Consider the following 16,497-nt stretch of genomic DNA (forward strand, 5'->3'; position numbering starts at 1 on the left):
AGGATAAGGTGAAAGACCCTCTCGGTAGGAGAAAACATTGTGAATCCAGTCTTGGAAGTAGGAATGAGCATGTTATTTTAAAGAGTCGTAAGAGGCTGGATATTTTCTGGTAGAATTTCCGAAGAAAAGACAGCAGAGGGAGGTTATGTTTGTGAAGGGCTTTTGCTGTCTGGAGGAGAGTTGACACTAGGGATTGGGGTAGCCACTGATGGTTTCCAAGAACTGATGACATGGTTACCATTATTACAGTTAGTACTTACTGGCACATGGAGAGCATGATGATACTGAATGGATGGTCCGGCAGAAGAGATAGAGGCCCAGGGGGAGGGTAGAGGGGCTCACAATATCTCAGGCTATAAACCTGAGTCTCTATCCTGGGCATGGTAGTGGTGGGGCCATGACTGAGGAGATGATGAAAGAAATAATTCTATTGTTGATTGTTTATCTCGGCTTTGCCATCTTGTTGAAAAAACAAAGACAGCTGTGCTCTGCTCCACATGGTCTCTCACCTATCAGCAGGACAGCTTGGGCTGTCCCCCTGGCAGAGGGGGAGTCCAAGAAAGCGAGCAGAAGGTGCAGCCTCCCCGCATTGACACAGTTTTCACCACACTGTGTTCTGCTGGCTAAGCCTTCCCAGGTCTGGGCTGGTGGGTCTTTGGCCAGTGAAACTTCTGTGAAACGTAATGGGAATTCTGCGTGTCTGGTATGGTTGATTCTGTGCTCTGAAACCCACACCCACAGTTGTCTAGTGAGACATGACTGCTCTCTAGATGAATCACTACTATGTGGAGATCAGAATTCTGTGGGATCCTGCCCTTGAACTTCCTAAAAGCCCTTTTGTCAAGCTGAAAATGTCTGTTTAGACACTGCCCTTAGCTCTTTTGGAGATGTTAAGAAAGGGATTTACAGCCACAGCCTTGATTAGATCTTTGTATGAAGTTTTATTTTCCAAACTAGGAAGTCTTGGTTCCTCTCTGTTTTCTCTAGCTTCTGCTTATAAAATGACCAGGTGTTTCTTTAGCTCATCTCTTTCTTGCAGAACCTTACTGTACTTGGCTCAGAGCAACCAGGTGACATTTTCAGCATTCTGCCAGAAAATTAGCTTGCTCAAGCCAAAAAGTTTCTTTTAGATACAGTCTGACTTCTGTTAAGTTATTGTTCGAAAGCATAGTCACCAAAAGTTTATTACTACAAAACATGGGTCACTGTTTTTTAAGTCTCATATAGTTTCCTTATTATTTTTCTTGCCTTTGTAACTGTAACTACTACTTTGGTCCCAAAGTCAATGACACATATTTTGTTTTTATTAGTACCAATTTCTGTATTAGTTATTTATTGCCACAGTAATGCAGCTAACAAAAAACCCAAAGCCCTAGTGGCATCACACGGTGAATATTTGTTTGTGCTCACAGATCTGTGGACCAGCTGGATGGTTGCACTAATCTGGGTTGGCTGGGCTCGCTTGCAGTCGGCTGGCAGGGAGCTGCGTGGTGTAGAACAGACTCCCCTGGTTGCACTCAACTCTGCTCTGTCACCTCTCATCCTGCAGTGTTATTCTTGCTGAGGACGCAGGAGTCCAGAGAGACAGAGAAGCCTTACAAAAAGACCTGGGCTTGGCACCAGCTCACAGTCCTCTCTGCCACAGCATACTGCCTAAGACAAGTGGTCAGGCCAGCCCAGGTGCAAGAGATGGGGACTCGCACCCCACTTGTTGATGGGAATCTTACTGTGAGAGGCATGGATACGAGGATGGATGAAAAAAAATTGAGGACCTTTAAGTCAGTCTCCCACACACTAATGTTTTTTGGGGTTTGTTAATTTCTGTGAGACCTTTTGAGGATATTAAGTGAAAGTGAAAGTTGCTCAGTTGTGTCTGACTCTTTGCGACCCTATGGTCTACACAGTCCATGGAATTCTCCAGGCCAGAATACAGGAGTGGGTAGCCTTTCCCTTCTCCAGGGGATCTTCCCAACCCAGGGGTCGAACCCAGGTCTCTCATCTTGCAGGTGGATTCTTTACCAGCTGAGCCACCAGGGAAACCCAAGAATACTGGAGTGGGTAGCCTTTCTCTTCTCCAGTGGATCTTCCTGACCCAGGAATCGAACTGGGGTCTTCTGCATTGCAGGCTGGTTCTTTACCAACTGAGCTATGAGGTTATTAAGAGTAGGATTTAATGACTGATTCCATGTGGAGGATATTGCAGAGACAGAAGAAACATTAAAAAGTATGTATGTGGAGGTGTGACTTTACATGATGTCTAGGATTACTTTGAAATAGCTCAGCAAAGAAAAAAATTACATATGAATCAAATGTGACAAAATCGTTTTCATTGGTGGAAAATGGGCAGTGGGGATTGAGTTCACTGCTCTACTTTTTACAAATTTGGAATTTTTAATAAAAAAATTTTAATGATATTGCTGAAGTTTTCCATCCCATTGACTTGGACAATGTTAGTGATACTCATGTACATAACAAAATTACATGGGATCATAGTGTGGAATTTAAGGTTGGTTCATTTTGTCAGGTTGTGAGGTAAGATCCAAATAGAGACAGTTCATAATTGAAGATTTGGAACTGGAAATACGGTCTAAGTGAACTGCTCTTCCATCTTACTGTCAGCCATCATAAGCATAGCGTGTATGATTGCTGCTTTCATTTATTTTCTGTTGTTCTGCAATCTAGTTTCCACATCCATTGAGGTCTCTTGAAGAATGTTGTTACTGATCTTTGAAAAATCTAGTAATTAGAGGCTTATTGTTTTTAGATATATTACTTGACTTGTTTATTTGTAAGAATGTTTTCAAGGATATAATTTAGTCTTTTTTCTATTCTGATTTAATTAGTTCCTACCTTTTAAATCTTTTCTTTATGCTTCTTATGGAGCCTTTACTGCCTTTGCCATATAAGTCAGTTAACTTGGAGCTTGTGTTTGCTGTTATGTTAAGTAACTGTCAGCTTTGATATATAAACAGATACATTTCTCTAAATTTATATTTAAATGTGAGGAAATAAAATATGTCTTTTCCAGTTTATTTTCTGTATGTGAAATGACTTTTTAGGAGACTGAGATAAGAAACTTAAAAATTCAAGAAATGAAATGGAGGCAGACCTCACAAATACTACAGGTTTAGCTTCTGAACACTGCAGGAAAGTGTGTATCACAGTGAAGTCACGTGAAGTTTGTGGTTGCTCACTGCATATAAATGTGATATTTATACTAAACTGTAGTCTGTTATATCTAATAATACAGTGTACACACTAATACCTTAATGCTAGAAAATGCTAACTATCATCTGAGCTTTTGGTGATCTTTTTGCAGTAGTCACATCAAAGATTACCTATCACAGATCACCATAGCAAATATAATAGCAATGAAAGTGAAATTTTGTGAAAATTACCACAGTTTCTGTGGCACAGAGACACAAAGTGAGCACATGCTGTTGGGAAAATGGCACCAATAGGCTGCTCAGCACAGAGTTACCACAAAACTTCAATTTGTAAAAAACACATGATCCACAAAGTACAGTAAATGGAAGTGTGATAAAATGAGATCTGCCTGCAGTCCTGTGGAGTACTTTACTTCAATGTTTTAAAAATAACATCGATAACTGAATAGCGCTGGAGTCATAGCCCAGCAGGAACTAAATGGAAGTAGAGTATGAATAAGCACTACTTGTGCACGTTTGGCAACAGTACTTGTCCTACAGTCCCTAGGGCTGAGTGTTTAATTTTGGCAGTGTTGTTACACGATAAGGAACCAGTTAGGCAAGGCCTAAACTTCAGGCTCCCAAAGAAAGACAACCCCAAAGAATGCTCAAGCTACCACACAATTGCACTCATCTCACACGCTAGTAAAGTAATGCTCAAAATTCTCAAGCCAGGCTTCAGCAATACGTGAACTGTGAACTTCCAGATGTTCAAGCTGGTTTTAGAAAAGGCAGAGGAACCAGAGATCAAATTGCGAACATCCGTTGGATCATCGAAAAAGCAAGAGAGTTTCAGAAAAACATCTATTTCTGCTTTATTGACTATGCCAAAGCCTTTGACTGTGTGGATCACAATAAACTGTGGAAAATTCTGAAAGAGATGGGAATAGCAGACCACCTGACCTGCCTCTTGAGAAACCTGTATGCAGGTCAGGAAGCAACAGTTAGAACTGGACATGGACCAACAGACTGTTTCCAAATAGGAAAAGGAGTACGTCAAGGCTGTATATTGTCACCCTGCTTATTTAACTTATATGCAGAGTACATCATGAGAAACGCTGGGCTGGAAGAAGCACAAGCTGGAATCAAGATTGCCGGGAGAAATATCAATAATCTCAGATATGTAGATGACACCACCCTTATGGCAGAAAGTGAAAGAGGAGAGTGAAAAAGTTGGCTTAAAGCTCAACATTCAGAAAACTAAGATCATGGCATCTGGTCCCATCACCTCATGGGAAATAGATGGGGAGACAGCAGAAACAGTGTCAGACTTTATTTTTTTGGACTCCAAGATCACTGCAGATGGTGACTGCAGCCATGAAATTAAAAGACGCTTACTCCTTGGAAGGAAAGTTATGACCAATCTAGATAGCATATTAAAAAGCAGAGACATTACTTTGCCAACAAAGGTCCGTCTAGTCAAGGCTATGGTTTTTCCAGTGGTCATGTTTGGATGTGAGAGTTGGACTGTGAAGAAAGCTGAGTGCCGAAAAATTGATGCTTTTGAACTGTGGTGTTGGAGAAGACTCTTGAGAGTCCCTTGGACTGCAAGGAGATTCAACCAGTCCATCCTAAAGGAGATCAGTCCTGGGTGTTCATTGGAAGGACTGATGCTGAAGCTGAAACTCTAGTACTTTGGCCACCTCATGCGAAGAGTTGACTCATTGGAAAAGACCCTGATGCTGGGAGGGATTGGGGGCAAGAGGAGAAGGGGATGACAGAGGATGAGCTGGCTGGATGCCATCACCGACTCAATGGACATGAGTTTGAGTAAACTCTGGGAGTTGGTGATGAACAGGGAGGCCTGGTGTGCTGCGATTCATGGGGTCACAAAGAGTTGGACACGACTAAGCGACTGAACTGAACTGAAGTGAAACTCCAGGCAGGCACAGAGAGAGAGAACATGTGACACCTGAGTAGGTCCGTTTTTACCGTAATTACATCATTGTTTCCTTAATGGTAATCAAATAGTCAAGATACTAACAATGTAAAGATAAACTACCTTTATTTTCATTTTAATCTGTTCTTTCTTTTTTAAAATATGGTAGATTGTAAACTCTTAAAAACAAAATTGAGACTCTAAAGCATTGATTATAAATTTGATGTTATTTAATGTTATGTGGATGTATGTCTTATAAATGAGTGCTATGAGAGCTCAGTATAATTAACTTGTTTTGAGTTTATTTACTAGCAATACATGATTTCAAGATGGTAGTCTTCCCAAATGACTCTTTCAAAATTCATTTCTCAAGAGGGCTTAAAGGGGGAAGAAATTTTGCCTTTTAAATATACGTGGAAGATTGTTGTTTGGACATCTGCTCTCAACAGCATAAAGGATATGAAAGTGGGATTAAATTGAAGATATAACAACTAAAGTCCGGTATTAAACTGGAGGGGAAGTTTCCTCTCTTTGGAGACCACTGCAAAATTATTAGAGCATTTTTTTCTGGAATTCATTAAGATATTGCTATCTATCATACTCATCTGCACAGTTTGTTACTAATTCAAGAAAAGGTGAAATACTTTTGCCAAAATGTTAATTAATGTGCTGTTTTCTTCAATGAGAAAGTCTTGCTTAAAAAAAAAAGGGCTAACTAAAATTGTGTGCTCTGAGATGAGGTTGATTTACTTTATTTCACTGCAGATTGATAACATGTCACAAAGATGCACCTGTGTACATACCACAGTTTAAGGAACACAGCTTTAGAATTAGTGAATGGCTTCTAGAATGGAGTTGAGTTTAATTCATTTCAGAAGAAGGCAAATGGACTAGCTTTGCATGCATGCATGATGCTAAGTTGCTATAGTCATGTCCGACTCTTTGCGACCCCGTGGACTGTAGCCCCCCAGGCTCTCTGGCATTGGACTCTCCAGGCAAGAATACTGGAGTGGGGTGCCATACCCTCCTCCAGGGGATCTTCCCAACCCAGGGATCAAACCCACATCTCTTATGTCTCCTGCATTGGCAGGCAGATTCTTTACCACTAGCACCACTTGGGAAGCTGGGACTAGCATTAGGTATTCTCAGATATTTAGAAAGTGTGAGAACTTTGACAAAGTGTTACATGTTTTAACAGTCTTGAAAAGCAAGTGAGATGTTATCAATGTGTTTGCAGGTGTGTTTGGGATAGTCCATAATCAGCATAAAACAAGCAAGGGAAACTGGGGTGTGAAAGTTGAAACAATGTTGATAATAATACTGTTGTTTTTTATTTTCTTTAGTATATAGGTTCTCATAAACCAGTTTAATTGCATATATGTAGCTACAGCTGCTTTTCCCATTCAGTCCTATACCATTTCCTTGTCATAAGCTATATTACTGCAAGGTGAGTAATATATTATGATTTGGAAATAAAGAAGAACAAGGATATGGACTTAGAAATTGTTTTCTTAAATTGTAGTAACATCGCAAGACAGTGGAACTGAAATCCTCTTAGGAAAGGTTTGTGGAACCCTAGAAACTAGATTCCATGCAACAGTCTTTAAATGCTCTGAACTAAGTAAATCTTAAATCCTTTCCATTTATGATTCTGAGGTGGTTAAACTCATGAGAAGTTTATAGTTTGATTTTAAAATGACTATCAGCCAAAAAAGAAAATTGCATGCTGATTTTTTTGGATTATTGACATTGATTACAACTTTGGAAAAGATAATCCCTTGCCTATAATGTCATGTATATGTTATGTAAATTTCAAAAATTGGGAACTTCTGATTAAGTGGTGCTGATTGGGACTCACAAGAAACCACCTCAAGTTTTCTTCACCGCCTTCAAAAGTGTCTAAAATTGTCTGTTTTTTCAGTAAGGTATAAGAACTGAGAATATTCTGTAAGAAGTTAATCAGTTTTTCATATTAATGAATCAACCACTCTGTAGTCAGAAAGTTAGTTTTCTCAAAAGCAGTTTGCATCAGTTGTTAGACTATTTCTAAATATTTAGATTTCTCCCATTGTTGTGTCCTACCTCATTTTTGAAAAGTGATGCCATGGTATAGGTCTGCCATTTGTGGCCTGTGTGAAACAGGACGTCTGCATTCTTTGAAGAATCATAATGACAGAGTTGATAGTGATTGGGATCCCAAAAATTAGCCAGTACTGGCCTTGACTGACCTGTGTGTGAAGTATAAATAAACAGAAAAATCAAATTATAAACTATGAAAAAAACTAGGGCAAACAGAGAAAAATAGTGTACTGTTAATGTTGTCAATTAGCTAGAAGGAAATCTTTCCATTAAAGGACAGTTTTTATTATGAGAAGTGTCTACACGAAAATCAAAGCATAAATGACTTTAATGCAATGCAAACAAACACCTGTGGGAGGAGAAACATGAAACTTCTGAGTTTGTGTACTCTCAAATTTAACATGTTTCCATATTAGTGCAAATAATTAAATTATGAAACAGTTTACACAAAGATGAATTTATTTATGGGTCAAATATTACTTTACCCAGGGACTATCTGTATGGATTTTATGAGAGTTCCATCTGTAAATAACAAGATGTTCTCAAACAGGTAACCAACCAATTCAGCTCAGTAATAAACAAGAATAGATCTTTCCTGATCTTAATAAAACTTTTTGAGATAGCAAGTAAGCCCTTTATTTTCTTGACAAAATTAAAGGATAGATTTTAAATGTTAACATACTGGGGTAAAAAGTTTACATTTTGAAAATTAACGAGTTCTCTAGGTATCCAGTTTCAAAAATTTTACCTAAAAAGAAATGTGAATCTACTCAAACTTTTTTCTTAAAATTACTCATGATCCTACAATAACACATTATCCCCTTCAGGAAAAATATAGTGACCACGGTATTCTGTCTTTAGTAACAGTAGGAAGATATTCTAAGAAAATATAGTGTTTTAGAAAATATACTCTTTATTTACTCTTTTTGAATATATTACTTGTGATATGTTCTGAACAACAGGAGAGGGAGTAAAGATTTAGAACTCTAAGGAAGTTGTAATAGGGAATTGACTTTGAAACATATTAAAATGATAAAATAAGTCAGATAATACATTTATTAAATTAAATGTTAGGGTTCTTTAAATTTTGCTCATTTTGAACAGATTAGTGAATTGGTTCTCCAGACTTATTAATAAAATATGGAAAAGGAGAATGATGGTAGGAGGAGTAATTGTTAAATTTGGCATCTTACCTAAATGTAAAGCAAAATTTTAAAAAATGTCTTTCTATAAAATCTTATACCTGTATACTAATGTTTCTGAAAATTTTAATTGCTTCCTAATGAAATTAAAGTTTAAATGTGGTTATTGGAAAAAAAAAAATAAGCAGGCTAACCAACATTAACATAGCAAGTGAAGGAACGGAAAACATCAGCAACATCAAAAACTGTAGAAGAAGATGACAAATACAAACATTTAAAATTATTGTGACCATTAAACTCAAAATAGTTTTAAGTTTTTCTGTTTAAAGGCAGACTTTTGGGTTTTAAATATCCCATGTTTTGAGAACAGATACCTACAGATTAAAAATTCTTACTTGATGAATTGAAGCTTTTATCATTATGAAGGGAAATGATTGGCGAAGAAAATGGCAACCCACTCCAGTATTCTTGCCTAGAGAATTCCATGGACAGAGGAGCCTGGTGGGAGTCCATGGGATCGCAAGGAGTCAGACCTGACTGAAACGACTTAGTGCATCATTATGAAAATACTTTTATATCCTAATAATGCTTTTTGCTTTTCACTTTGTTCTAATATTGATGTTGTAACATCAGTTTTCTTTTGGTTAGCATTTACAAAGTGTACCTTTTACCATTTTTTTATTTTCAAACTTTCTCTGTCCTTGTATTTTAGCTTTGTCTGTTGTAAACAACTTACAGTGGTATTTCCTTTTTCATTCTTTGGAGCATTCTTTGTCTTTTAACTGGAACATTTAGTCCACTTATAGTTAATGTGATTGTTGATAATGTTTGTTTTTCTATCTGTTATCTTATATTTTGTGCTTTTTATATTCCCTCTTATATTTTTTTCCCCATCTCTCTCTTTTTCATGTTCTGATTTCTGCAGAGATCTTCAGGTTTATTCTTTGAGAGAGATTTTCCTTTTCTTATGTCTGGCCCTTGGAAAATACCAATCTAGGACCACCTTTTGTTTCTTGAAGGAAAATTTTGAAACGTATCAAAGTACAATAAACACATACAAACCAACTATCTAGCCAATAATTATCAAAAGTTTTTTCCTCTTTATTTTACCTCCTTATTTCTTTTTTCAGTATCTCTAATGCAGGAAGGCTTTTGTTTTTGAAAATCTGCAAAGTCATTATGACACTTAAAGAAATTTTAAAAATAATTTTTTATCAAATAAAACAGGGTTCTTGTTTCTTCAGTCATCTTATAAATGTGTTTTTATAATTTATGTTTGATTCAGTATCCCACTAAAATTTATAGGTTGCATTTGAATGTTAAGGTCTCTTAAATTTTTTTTTTTTTAATTTATAATTGCTCAGTTTAGGCTTAATTAAATTCCGATAGTTTTTGAGAAAAATTGTTCATAGGCAATGCTGTGTTTTTCATGTTACATTACACCTGGGGGCATAAAATGTCTCTTTTCATAAATTTGAGTAAGGTCTTGTCAACCTGATACATCCATTATGAAGTTCCACATCATTTAATTGGTGGTACCTATTGATAACTTTTGTCCAGAGTCATTGTTTTATATTACTAAGGCCTACAAAATGATGATATTCTATTATTTCTTCTGCACTTATTGGCTGTAATTCTATGAAGAATTTTATCTCATTAGCTATTTGGTTACTTTGAAATACAGTTTATCCTGTAGAAGGAAAGGCATGGCAGATGTTTTATTCCTTTCTTTATTTATTAGTTTTCAGAATATTGTGTTGTTGCCCTAGCATCTTTCAAATATTGTAAGTTTTTATTTAGTACAGGCATACCTTGGAGATATTGTGAGTTCAGTTCCAGATCATCACAATAATGTGAATTTCACAATAAACACATTCCCAGGAATTTTTTTATTTCCTGGAGCATGTAAAAGTTGTTAAAAAATTAAATGTGCAATAGGATTGTGTCTAGAAAAACAATGCACATACCTTAATTTAAAAATACTTTATTGCTAAAAAATGCTAACCATCATGTGAGCCTTCAGTGAGTTGTAATCTTTTGGCTGGTAGTCTTGCCTTAGTATTGATGGCTGCTGACTGATCAGGATGATGATAGCTCAAGGTTGACATGGTAATATGACAAAATAAGACAGTGAAGTGTGCCCCATTGGTTGACTCTTCCTTTCACCAACCGTTTCTCTGTAGCATTTAGCAATGTTTGATACCATTTTATCTGCAATAGAACTTCTTTCAGAATTGGAGTTAATCCTTTCAAACCCTATCCCTACTTCATCAACTAAGCTTAATACTCTGAATCCTTTGTTGTCATTTCAACAGTCTTCATAGCATCTTCAGTAGATTCCATCTCAAGAAACCACTGCCTCTGCTCATCCATAAAAAGCAACTCCTCTTCCATTAAAGTTTTGTCATGAAATTGCAGTAATTTAGGCATATCTCAGGTTCCACTTCGAATTCTGGTTCTCTTGCTATCTTAGCCACATCTGCATCTTAGTCCCTCCACTGAAGTTTCGAACCCCTCAAAGTCATCTATGAAAATTGGAATTAGCTTCTTCCAAACTCCTTATTTTATTTTTTTAAACATTTATTTATTTGGCCTTACCAGGTCTCAGTTGCTACCCTCAGGATCTTTAGTTGCAGCATGTGGGATCTGATTCCCTGACCAGGTATCAAACTCTGGGCTCCCTGCATTGGGAGTGAGGAGTCTTAGCCACTGGCTTACCATGGAAGGCCCCAACTCCTATTTTAATGTTGATGTTTTGACCTCTTCTGTAAATCATGAATATTCTTAATGGCATCTAGAATGATGAATTCTTTCTGGAAGGTTTTCAATTCACTTTGCACGGATCCACCAGAGGAATTACTATCTCTCAAGCTATAGCCTTATAGAATATATTTTTTAAATTGTAAGACTTAAATTGGAAATTACTCCTTGATCCATAGGCTGCAGAATAGATGTTATGTTATCAGTTATGAAAACAACTTTAATCTTGTTGTCTATCTCCATCAGAGCTCTTAGGGAACCAGGTACATTTTCAGTGGCAGTAACATTTTGAAAGTCATCTTTTTTTCTGGGCAGTAGGTTTCAACAGTGGGCTTAAAATATTAAGTAAACTATGTTGTAAGCAGGTGTTATGTCATCTATTCTTTGTTGTTTCATATATAGAGCCCCAGCAGAAATTTAGCTCTAGAACTTTCAGAATGATTAAAGAGTACTGACTTCAAGTTAAGTCACCAGCTGCATTAGCTCCTAACAAGAGAATCAGCCAGTTCTTTGACATTTTGAAGCCAGGCATTGACTTCTCCTCTCCAGCTATGAAACTTCTAGATAGCATTTTTTCCCAATAGAAGACTGTTTTGTCTGCATTGAAAATCTGCTGTTTAGAGTAGCCACTCTCATGAATTATCTTAGCTAGATCTCCTGGGTGACTTGCAGCTTCACCTTGCACTTCTATGTCATGGAGATGGCCTCTTTGCTTAAATGTCGGGAACCAGCCTCTGCTGGCTTCAAACTTCCCTTCTACAGCTTCCTTGCTTCACTCAGCCTTCGTAGAATTGAAGGTATTTAGGGCCTTGCTCTGGTTTTAGACTTTGGCATGAGGAAATGTATAGCCGGTTTCATCTTCTCCTTAGATCACTGAAATATTCTTCATGTCAGCAGTCAGGTTGTTTGCTTTCTTTTCATTCGTGTGTTCACTGGAGTAGCATTTATAATTTCTGTCAGGGCTTTTCCTTTGAATCTACAGCTTGGCTGGCTGGCACAAGAGGCTGAGTTTTCTGCCTTGAATGTGCCTTCCTCACTAAGCTTAATTAATTCTAGCTTTTGATTTAAAGTGAGAAACAACCAGCTCTTCCTTTCACTTAGAAGCCATTGTAGGATTGTTAACTGGCCTAATTTCAATATTGTGTGTCTTAACTGGGAAGCTTGGGGAGAGGGGGAGAGATGGGGGTACAGCCAGTTGGTAGAGCTCTCAAAACACACACAGTATTTATTAGTTCAGTGTCTTTTTTTTTTTTTTTAATTTTCTGTTAAAAGTTGGCCCAATTTTATTTATTTATTTCTACTTTTTGGCCACGTGGCATGGGGGATCTTAGTTCCCCAACCAAAGATGAAACCTGTGGCCCTGCAGTGGAAGCAGTCTCCACCACTGGGCTGCCAGAGAAGTTTCAGCTCACTGCCTAACATGAGTGGTTCCTGGCACCACAGAACAACAACAGGAGTAACATCAAAGTTCACTGACCACAGATCACTGTAACAAATGCAATAATAATGAAAAAGTTTGAAATACAGCCTGAATTATCAGAGCATGACACTGAGACACAAAGTGAGTGAATGCTATTGAGAAAATCATGTCGGTAGACACTTGATGCATGGTTGCTACAAACCTTCAACTTTTAAAAAATAAAATATCTGTGAATGTTGTTCAGTCTCTCAGTCCTGTCTGACTCTTTGCGATCCCATGGATTGCCACATGCCAGGCTTCCCTGTCCATCACCAACTCCCAGAGCTTACTCAAACTCATGTCTATCAAGTCAGTGATGCCATCCAACCATCTCATCCTCTGTCTTCCCCTTCTCCCACCTTCAGTCTTTCCCAGCAGCAGGGTCTTTTCCAATGAGTCAGTTCTTCGCATCAGGAGGCCAAAGTATTTTTATCATACTTGATGGGTTATACTGCATCATGACTTCCTGATGTTCAGAGGGAGCCCTGTAGGTTGATTTCTGCAAACTTCTCATGGGATAATCCAAGCAGTGTTCGTCTCCTACTATTGCTAGTTGTTTCAGACTCTAGTGATATTCCCTGTTCTACATTTAGAATCAGCCAAGGGGCTCTAGTTCCTTTTAGTGGGAAATAGTGTTGAGAGATCATAATATATGTGTTAAAAGTACACATTTTTATTGAATCATTGTTTCTAGGCCTTCTCAGTTGACACAGAAAGTACACTTTTTTAAAGAAAAATACTTCATAAATTTTTGCTATTTTCCTGTTCTAACTTTTGATTTATTTTTTTAACTTTATATTTCTATCTCTTTTCATTTACACTGAAAGTCTTGGTTCCTAATAACATAATTACTCATTGCTTTATTCATGTGTGTGTAGATATGTCTAAGATAATTTCAAAATAACGGTAGCAACATAACCAGCAAGACTATTAATGTTGTTTGGAATCGCTTTGGGGTTTTCTTTTATTGTATATCCCATAAGGAACAAGCACTGGAAGTACTGTGTTTTAAAAATCACTTGAAAGTACTCTGTGAAATTGCAATTAAGTAGATACACATTAAGTTCAGTTATTTTAGGGTGGTTTAAGGGATAGCTTTTTAAAGTTAATGTATTTTGCTTTTTTATAAAAAAATTTTATGATTCCAAAATAAAAACTCTGAAGTACGTTCATTGAAAAGGGCCTTATTTTCATCCCTTTTCCTTCTCTTCACCCCCATTTCCCCATCTCCCCACCTATAAAAGCCATTTTATTTTTTATTAGTTTTGTGTATGTCCTTCTTCCTTTTTATTACTTTTTTTTAAAAGGCAAAAAATACATAATCATATCCTTTATTCTCAAACAAAGGTAGCATAATATACATATTCTATACTTGGAGCTTTTGTCTTGAAGAGATCACTGCTTTGTAGTATATATAGATATGCTAAATATAGAAACAAATATGCTAGTGGCACTAGGGGTAAAGAACCTGCCTGCCGGTGCAGGAGACATATGAGGCATGGATTTCATCCCTGGGTAGGGAAGATCCCCTGGAGGAGGGCATGCCAACCCACTCCAAGTATTCTTGCCTGGAGAATCGCTAGGACACAGGAGCCTGGCAGGCTATGGTCCACAGGGTCGCAGTCAGACACAACTGAAGCAACTTAGCATGCACACACATATATAGATGTATGTATATATGTATATAAGATTATGTTTTATAACTGTGTGGTACTGCACCATAGTTTATTCAGCCAGTCCTTTATTGATAGACATTTTTTCTCGAGTTTTCTTGTTGCAGCTAATACTGCAGTGAATAGCCTTATGCTACCTCACTGAAAATTTTTGCTGAAGTATCTTTGGGAGATAGTCTAACAAGTGTGATGCTAGGTCAGAGAGTAAATATGTGTGTTTTTGCTCTTTGTGGCTAAATTCCGTTCCACATGGGCTTGCACCCTTTTACCTCTCCAGCAGTGCAGAATTCCTTTTTGTCCAGACTGTCACCAACAGAGTATTTTGTCAAATAGTTGAATTTCCGTCAATGTGATAGGTGAGAAAAGATAGCTCATTATAGTTTTAATTTGTGGTTTTTAAAATTATAAGTAAGACTGAACATTTTTTCATGTATTTAAGAGACATTGGCATTTCTTTTTTGGTGAACCATTTATTAATATCTTTTACACACTTTTTTAGGTTAATTGGTCTTTTTCTCTGTTTTTAGATGCTCTTTATATATTAGGAATATACGTCAGGTTTTTAAAAGTGAAAGTGAGATTTGTCTGAATGGATCAGCAGATGCATTCAGGACAGAAACAGCTTCATTGTGTTGCCTGCCTGACTGATTTTCTTTGATAATTCTATACTATTTTGTTACTTCTTCAATAATCTTATAAAGATACATTTTAATACTTTATTTGGCAGTTTCGGTTGTTTTTTAAGCAAGAAGTTCTAAATAGCCTAGCTCACCATGGCCCTTAAAAAGGATGTATTTTATCCTGTGTTTTAAAAATTTTGTTGCTTGATATTTTATGTAAAAAATAGTTAACATATGCACAGTCTTGAAAGTAGCTAACACACACAGTTGAAAGTTTTGCTCATTTTTGGGGATTTGTACCTTAAAGTACCATTAATTCTAATTTTAAAAATGTATTTGCAGTCATAATAGGCTCCTATTACAAATGCAAAAGGAACATCGTTTAAAATAATGTATGTAATTACTACCAGTGGTTTGATTTCCCTGTGTTTCTAGTACTTAGGCCAGTGGCTAACACGTTGGTGGGTCCTCTGTAAGTTGTGAATTAATGGTACATGTATGTATTATATGTACACACGCACATTTAAGTTCAGGGAGTTTTAAATAAGATACTCTAATGGTATACCACAAATGCAGTGTTGTTTAAATGTCTTTGAATGTAATGTGTACAAATCAATTATATTATAATTGTGGGTGTACACTTATAAGTAGGTCATAGTTCCTGTTTAGGAAGTTTAGTAAGGAGTTTAAAATGAAACGTATCAGTTGTTTATTCTTAGCTGTTATATGGCATACCTGAATATTTCAAAATATCAGTGTTTGATTTAATCTTTAATTAAAATTAAAACTTTGCTATCTAATGCCAAGGTTCCTGCTTTTTCCACTTTGATTTTTGTTCTCAGTCATCTCATGTTTTCAGGGTGACCTCATCTTAATCTTAACTCAACATCTATCTCTGTAGCATTTTGCCAGTTCTTTTTAGGGCCAAATTGTGATTTTAAAGGTTCTAAGTTTAATTGACCACTCTTTCTTTCAATCTTTAAATCTGTCATTGTCCATATATTCTCTCCAATGCCATGCTTTCCTAGATATCATAGTAATAAATTTATGTATTTTAAATAATCTTTGTATTATTTACAGATTTATACTCCTGCCTAGGAAATCATTAAAGAAAAATTAAGATTAAATATTCAACTCTCTAGTGTCCATCTAAACTCATCCCTGATTTATAATCATCATTTAGCTTTTAGTAACCCTTTGTGTATGTGTGTTTGTATACATAGATACATATATCGTCCATTACATGCACAAACTTATAGTGTAATGATGTTAAAACAGAAGCATTTGTTTTTACCTCATAATTTTTTCTATTTAAACTGATTGTTAATGACTGGTAGATTTTTATATATATATATATATGTACATATATATATTCTTAATCTTATGCAAGTAATAAACTAAACAGAATAGCACTGACCTTGAATAAAACTGAATTCTTTCAACATAATACATGTCTTATGGTATGAAACCAATTTTTAAAGCTGTTTGCTATTAATCCTGTGTTTTCTCAAAATTGTGCTTAAGAATATTTTTATTGTCTTTTAAATGAAAAAATAATAAACCAGATTAAGCAGTGAAAGCCTTAGAATCCTTAGTAAACTCCTGCTATTGTTATGACATTCTCTCATTTAAAGTAAGAATGTTTCTGTCTTTACATATGCCTGTTTCTCTTTGGGTTG

General features: G+C 36.4%; 1 protein-coding gene across 6 annotated transcripts in view; it reads left to right on the forward strand.

Annotated features, from left to right (window-relative positions):
- The window catches only part of FAM135A (family with sequence similarity 135 member A), a 147,422-nt gene that overhangs the window by 21,563 nt on the left and 109,362 nt on the right, over positions 1-16,497 (forward strand). The gene's annotated exons all lie outside the window — the stretch shown is intronic.

Source organism: Cervus elaphus, chromosome 28, assembly GCF_910594005.1.
Source record: "Cervus elaphus chromosome 28, mCerEla1.1, whole genome shotgun sequence".
NCBI classification, from domain to species: Eukaryota; Metazoa; Chordata; class Mammalia; order Artiodactyla; family Cervidae; genus Cervus; species Cervus elaphus.